Raw genomic sequence first — 8,222 nt, forward strand, 5'->3', positions numbered from 1 at the left:
CGCACCGCGCCGCGCCGCGCCCCCGCCCGCCGCGCGCCCCGCTTCCCGCTCGGCCACCCCAGGGGAGGAGCCTCGGGACCCTCTGCGACTCCGGGCGGCCGCAGCCCCTCCCCAAGGCGGGGGGGACTGCTCGGCCAGAAACCCAGAGAAGTGCCCACCCCCCACCCCCACCCCCGACCCGGGGCGCGGCTGGCGACCTCGGGCTACGGCGAACCCGGGGAGCTCTCCCCTGCCCTTGGGGTCCCTGCGCCCGGCACCACAGTGGGGTCGTGCCTTGCCCAGTTGGCCTGGGCGGAAAGGCCCGAAGCGGGGAGGCCGCTGGCCTGGCTGTTTTCTGTTAGCTGGAATGGCTGAGTTGTGGGACAGTGGGGCACGGGGAGTGGGGTGCAGCGTTCGGTGGCTCTAGGCACAGGGCTGCTTTTATCGTGGGTGGGGACGTGACTGCTTGGGAGATGTTGGAAAGGAGGCATGGTTTCTGCCTGGGGATAGACACAGTTCCTGTATGGGATTTAAAAAAAAAAAAAAAAAAAAAAGGCCAGAGCTCAGAGAAGGGGGCCCACTTTGGGGAAAAGAATGAGGAGCAATAAACTGAAAGCTGGGATTCGCCAGGAAGAGACCTTTCTAGCCATTCACTATGGCCTACCACAGGCCCAACCTTTCCTGCCTAAGAGCTCCAGAGGGAAATGAGCAGCCACCACCAGTCTGAGCGACTGAGGCTTCAGAAGGAGGCTCTGTGGTCGTAAGCCAGGTCTACACAGCCTATAATCCCTCTGGGATGGCCCACCCGGAGGACTCAGGCCAGCCTCTCGCTGGAGAGCTTGTCCATTGCCCCGAGGCGGACGGGGTACTTTGGAAGGGCCCCTCACCCCCACCCCTGCGCTCCAATCCCAACAGCTCACCTTCCGGAACCCTCCATTTCTGTGCCTCCACTCCCTAGCGTGACCACCGTGGTTCTCAAACTTGCGTGTGCCCCAGCATCACGTGGGGGGCTTGTTAAAATACTAGTTGCCTGGGTCTCGCCTGCCAGAACATGTGATGCTGTAGATCTGGGGCAGCTCTCAGGCCGGGTTTACTGTTTAGAATCACCTGGGGAGCGTTTTGAAGACTACTGGTCTCTATACACAACCCAAACCAATCAAGTCAGATTCCACCCTTTGTTTCTTTCTTTTTTCTTTTTTTTTAAGATTTTTTTTTATTATTAATTTATTTGACACAGTGAGAGAGCACAGCAGGCAGAGCGGCAGGGAGAGGGAGAGGGATAGGGAGAAGCAGACTCTCCCTTCCCCGCTTCTCGCCCCCAGAAGAGAGCCCAGACCTGGGGCTTCATCCCAGGAGCCTGGGATCATGACCTGAGCAGAAGGCTGACACTTAATGGACCCCACCCCCAACTTTGTTTTTTATTTTTACAATCTTCTCTAAAGATTATTTGTTCATGAATTTCTTACGTCTACTAAACTGTGCGTTTCTAAAGGGCACGCATTGTATTTTACTCAAGTTTGTATCAGCTCTCCACCCACAAGTGCCGTCAGAGCACCTGAGTCATAGGACAGTCCATTTCAGTCCATGCTTCCTGGCTGGTGTGGGTAGTTCACTGCAAGGTAGGACAAGGCCTGCCAAATCTCTGAGAAGGGTGGGAAGCCATGAGGTATGAGAGGTGGGGGCAAGAAAAAGAGCAGAGAAGGAGGAGAAAGTATGGGGAAGAGAGCTGTTTATCAACCCCTGATTTTCTACAGCTAATTTTACACTTTAGGGATTATCCTTGTAATGCCTCACTGGCTTCCCTTGTAACTCAGGAGAGCTCACTCTGTGTCCCCGTGTGATCCAGTATCTGTGGACCGGAAGAATGTAAACTTATTTTATTAGCCTTCTCAGGGAGGGAAAAAAAAATTACATACAATTCAGAATACCATGTTTCTTTATTTTAAAAAGTATACATGAGAGAAAAGGTGTACGTGTTTTCATCAGGCAGTTTGATTGTTCCGAGGAAACACACCCCTGTTCAAAGCACTCCTGAAACATTATGGGCAACCCTCGGGATTCTCTGGTCAAATGAAAGCTTCCTAAGTTTTCCTGGTGTTTGAGATTGTCCACACCACTGCTCCTAGTTCTCCATGTGAGTGAGTAATTCAGAGCTGACTCTGCTCTTCCTCCTGGCACAGGGAGTAACTTTTACTTTTAGGTGTCTCCAGCATCTGTCCTTTGCATTCTAAGGGAAAACCACTGTCTTCGCTGGGAACACTAGAACAAATGTCATAGACTGGATGGCTTGAATAACACCTTTATTTCCCATAGCAGGAGGGGAAGTCCAAGATCAAGGTGCCTGCAGATCTGCTGCTTGGTGAGAGCCCTCTTCCTTGCATGGCCCCCCATCTTGCTGTGTTCCCATATGGCCTTTTCTCAGTATACACGTGTGGGTAGAGAGGGAGGAAGCAAACCCTCTGATGTCCCTTCTCATAGGGACACTAAGGTGTCCCACACAGGAGCATCACCCTCATGACTTTATCTAAACCCGCTGAACTCCCAAAGCCCCACCCCCAAATACTGTCACAGTGGGGGTTAGGGCTTTAGTGTTCATGTTTGGGACCCACAGCCTTTAAGTCCATAACAACTGCTATTTTTTTCCCCATGCCTTCCTGCCCATGATCAAAAAGTAGCCAAGAGGTGTGGCATTTAGTATTGTATGATCCACAGTCTTCTTTCTATGCTTTTCTTGTAAAACAGGAATTAAGACTGCATGGGTTGTAAGATTTTGGTAGGAGCCCTTTTGAGCAGGTAACAAGGCCCAGGCTCATTCATTTCCACTGGCCAAGAGAGTATTGGGCTCTCTTAGCTTTGATAAGAAGAGCTGATATCTCAACAGAGATGGGAGTTAGCAGCATGGTGTATGGGAGGGTGCTGGGGCCCAGTGGAGGAAGTACCAACCCAACCAAACCCTATGATAAAAAGTGGAGAAGGGCTGGCTCTCTAGAAGAAAATAGAAGCCCTAGCTCCAGGAGAAGGGATGTATTAGTCAGCTCTTGCTGGGATAATACAATGTAACAAAGAGCTCCAAGACTCAGTGACTTACAACAAACGGATCTGGGTTGTCTGGGTTCTGGTCTGTTTCACACATCTTTTCATTCTGGGACCTGGGTTGAAGGAATAGAGTTGACTTGAGACCTGTGGTTCTCTACGAAGGCAGGAGCTCAAGAGAGGTGAGTAGAGACACATGAGGCCTCTTAAAGCCTCTGCTTAGGATTCTCATACCCTCATTTTGACTCGAAGTCCATTGGGGAAGGCAAGTTATATGACCAAGCCTGAAGTCAGACATGGGGGGAAGGACAGGGAGGGAAAGGAGAATTCTGAACAAATAATACAATCTACCACAAGAAAAAATGGATGATGGATATACAAAGATAGCAAATCTGTCAGGTCCTTCATAATTTAACATTTCACAATGTATAACAGAATGGGATGCTATGAAAAGTAAAAAATATATATATATATGGATGAGGAAGCATAATTAGGGCAAGAGATGAAAATGAGTTTTAGAAAATATCAATTAAAATATTCTAGAATATAGCAAAACAAATATATATAAGACTTCTTACCTGATGGTATTAAACATGAATTGATTAAATTTTGGAAGAAACCCAAAAGTGCTTTGCCATCACTACTCTGAAGACTGCATCAGTTATGGAGAAATATAGCTAGGAGTTGGGAATGGAGAGCCTGACCTGATGGGAAGATAGCCTGCTCAGGTGTAAAGCATACATTTCCAATCAGGAATTTGGGGATCCAGTCCTAGACCTGAATTGTTCTAGCTATGTGACTTGACTAGGTCACTCACCTTCTTTGAGCTTGCATGAGCATCAGTTTTCACAGATTTCGCAGTGAATGCCAATGTCACATTAAAACAACATGTGTTATAGACTAAGATTCAAAGACGTTCATGAACTTCATTTGAAAGAGTACTTAGGGGGCACCTGGGTGGCTCAGTGGATTAAGCTGCTGCCTTCAGCTCAGGTCATGATCTCAGTGTCCTGGGATCAAGCCCCGCATCAGGTTCTTTGCTCAGCGGGGAGCCTGCTTCTCTCTCTCTCTCTGCCTGACTCTCTGCCTACTTGTGATCTCTCTCTGTGTCAAATAAATAAATAAAATCTTTAAAAAAAAAAAAAAGAAAGAGTACTTAGAAGAATTTTATAGACCTGTAGGCAGACCCCTGTGGGAGTCTACATTCCTCCTTTTCTGTTGTTAGGTCTTTCAGTGGGGACATTTGAGAAGCACTGATTTGAACCATCTTTTTTGCACTGAGACTGGCCACCCACTGGCAAGAAGTTGGCAAATTGTAGTCCATGGGGTCTGCTGCCTATTTCTGTATGACTTTCAAGTGAAGAAGAATTGACTTCTTTTAAAAGTTTTTAATTGTGGTTAAAACAACAACAACAACATAACATTTACCATCTTAATCTTTCCTGTTTTCCCTTCTGAAGTGGTACCTGCCACTTCCACTTATCTGTTTCATTGGTCAAAGAAAGTCATTGGGCCAAGGGGAACATCAGCGGGATGGGAACTGTAATGCATGGTAAGGAGGAGCTAGGAGGAAAGGATGATGAATGTTTATACATTAGTATAGCCTACCCAGTAACTATTCAACGCTACAAGTTTTTATTCAGTCACTCTTCCACTCTCACAAGTGTTTAATGCTTTCTCTGCTCCTTCAACCTCCAATACTTCTAATTCCATCCTACTCCTGCTGAAGACCTTGCATCCCACTTCACTGAAAAAAACCCAAAACAATCAGAAGAAAAGCCCCAAGTGACCCCACTACCTGCCTACCTGCATTTGTAGCCAGATATATGCTCCCTTACCTTGGATTAACTTCGCACGCTTCTACTTAGGGCAGACCCCTTCACTTGTCTACCACATTGTATGGCCTCCATCTACTCAAAGTCATTGCCCCAGTACTCTTTCCCCACTTCCACATTGTCGGTTTCTACCCTGTACTGGATTGTTCCCATCAGCAGGCCAACGATTTTTTTTTTTCCAATGTGAAAAAACAAAACAAAATGCCTTGACCTCATTCCTCCTCAGGATACTTCTCTATTTTGATTTCTCCTCTCTGAAAGGGAGGTTGAAGCATGCCGCCATATGTGCTCCCTTCTAATTCTCTCCTGAACCCACTACCCTATCCACATCTCAGCGACCTGTGTTGTTAAGCCAATAGCTGGTTCTCAGTCCTCATCTTCCTTAAGCCGACAGCAGCCTGGAAATACTTTATCCACTTGCCATTAGAACAGCACACATACCTGTTTTCCATTCTCTCTCTCTCTGACCACTGCTTCCTGGGGTTTTTGTATTCCCCTTCCCCATTTCCCCGACTCCCCCTTGGGGGAGTACTTTAGAAAGCAGCAATAAGTTGCCTTTTCTTGGTCTATATGCTCTTTGGTAAGTTTATCCTGTCTTTTGACTTTAAGCACAATCTTCTTGTTGCTGTCTCTCAAATGTATAACTTATGGTTGGACCCCTCTCATTCACTTCATCCCTATAAATCCACTGCCTATTTTATGTCACTAAATTGCATTTCTGATGAGCATTTTTAAAGTAATATGTCCTAAAATCATCTCAAACCTCCCCCCAAATCTGCTCTTCTTATAGACTTTCTCATCTTAGTAAGTCGCAATTCTATTTACCCATGTGCCCCAGCCAAAACCCTTTTAACTCTCCTTGATTCTTCTCTTTCTTTCCTTCAGAATGTCTGTGTGACCCGTCCACAAATTCTGCTAGCTCTACCTTCAACATATATTTAAAAATTTTGATCACTTCTTACCAGTTCCACTGTTATCACAGAAATCCAAGTCACCCTTGTCTCTCTCATGGATCATGGCAATAGCCTCCTCCTTGGTCTTCCTGTGCCATCTTAATCATTTCCAAGGACACACTGTGATAGTGTTCAGTGTGTTCTCATTGTTAGGTAACCAGTCTCTAAAACTTTTTCATCTAGCAAAACTGAAACTGTAGATCCATTAAACACAGCCTCCTACTCACTCTTGTCCTAGACCCTGGCAATCATCATTCTACATTCTATTTCTAGCATTTGACTACTTTTGATACTTAAGTAAATGGAGTCATATCGTATTTATTTTTGTGACTGGGTTATTTCCCTCAGCATAATGTCCTCAAGGTTCAACTGTTTGTTTCACGTGACAGGATTTCCTTCCTTTTCAAGGCTGAATAATATTCCACTGTATGTAGATACTACTTTTTAAAAAAACATTATCTGTTGATGGACAATAGGGTCGCTTCCGCCTCTTGGCTATCATGAATCATAAGAATTTACATTTTTAAACTGTCAAAAACATGGGGGGGTGGCCCAGTTGGTTAAGTGTCCGCCTTGGGCTCGGGTCATGATCCCAAGGTCCTGGGATCGAGCCCCACATCAGGCTCCCTGCTCCCCTGAGACTCTGAGGTTGAGCCTAGGATCCATGTTTCTCCACCCAGGCCACCTCTCTCCCCATGAAACCCCTGTAAATGTCTTCTTCATCCTTTGCAGTCAGCTCAAACCCTGTCTCCTCTGAGAAGTCTTCCAAAACCCACCGGATTATGTACACGGGCCATTTCTCCTAAACCCCCAGAGCACAGTGTTTGACCTTTATGGCTTAGCATTATTTATATGACTGTTTCCCCACATTCCACTCCTGGATCACCAATGCTGACAAAACATGCTAAATTGTTGTTGTTGAATCAATCAGTTCATCAATAATAATTTTTTGGTTGGATCACTCAATTTACTGATAATAAAAGGAATGATATATACCATAAAATTTTGTGATGTTGGACAGTACTCACCGAGATGTGAACCATCACCAGGAGGGAAAACAATCGGTGACTTAGGAGGGCATTAGAACAGATTCCAAGCTTCAGATTTTTTAAATTTTAAAACTGATTGAGGGGCGCCTGGGTGGCTCAGTGGGTTAAAGCCTCTGCCTTCGGCTTGGGTCATGATTCCAGGGTCCTGGGATCGAGCCCCGAATCAGGCTCCTGGGATCGAGCCCCGAATCAGGTTCCCTGCTCAGCAAGGAGCCTGCTTCCTCCTCTCCCTCTCTCTCTCCCTGCCTCTCTGCCTACTTGTGATCTCTATCTGTCAAATAAGTAAATAAAATCCTTAGGAAAAAAAACTAATCGAAATGCATTAACCCTGTAACCTCCATACTCACCCCAAATGTCCATTGTACCAGTAGAGGGGAGGGGAGAATAAAACATGGCATTAGGATGTCACAACTCCATGAACTGTGAGTCACTGCCATAATTTCCAGAATGAATACAGCAAGACACTGTCCCGACCAGCTGCTGGTCGACATCACTTCCTGCGTAACAGAGATGTGATGTCCGGAAAGATGCAAATGATCTTGGGCCTTTTCTTTTTCAGCGATGCCCAGAGTTCCTGGGTAAACAACTGCTTTGGATTTTAAATGTGTTGATGGAGAAAACAGGGTATTTTATCTCTTGTTTTGATCTGAGGTGTTGCACAAGATTGGTAGGAAGCTGCAGGCCTCCTTAGGCAGCATCAGACAGTCAGAGGCGGCCCAGGAGCCCCTCCCCCAAACTCCGGTGGGGGTAGGGGAGTAGGACATCATGCTGGGCAGTAATGGCCAAGATAGGTAAGCAGCTATTCAGGGGGTTTCAAAACTAACTCTTTAATGGTAGAAAAAGCTAAGAGGTTCATTATCACCTTTTTAAAAAATTCCTGAAACTGGAAAGAGAATAATAATTTGAGAGCAGTCAAGGAAGGCTGGGGGCCACAAGTAGACTTGCTAGAGACAATAATAGAGTAGGAGTCTTCAGAGCATGTAGAAGCTTCTGGGCCAAGCACAAGGATCCAATCCCTTCTCAAGGACCTGTGTGCATGGGTGGATAGGCTTGGTCTAGTAAGGCTGGAGCCCAGCAAGACTTTGGATGCCAAATCAGAATAAATGAAATCGTTTCACGTGAAACTTCAGGATATTCTGACACCAAGCTCTTCTTCCCATTGGGGTCCAGCAGGGAGATGGGGAGGCTTCTCCCCACATTGGCATTGAACCTGGTACTCCGTGCCGTCATGAGGAAGCCCTGAACAAGGAAGCCAGAGAATAAAGAACATGAGAAAACATGCTCCTAAGACTCAGGGGACACCCTGATTCCCTCATGTTTCTGTCTGGAAGGACCTCCAGTAGGAAAGACAGAGGGACAGTGTCTGATTGGCA

The sequence above is a fragment of the Mustela erminea genome, chromosome 6, assembly GCF_009829155.1.
Source record: "Mustela erminea isolate mMusErm1 chromosome 6, mMusErm1.Pri, whole genome shotgun sequence".
Classification (NCBI taxonomy): Eukaryota; Metazoa; Chordata; class Mammalia; order Carnivora; family Mustelidae; genus Mustela; species Mustela erminea.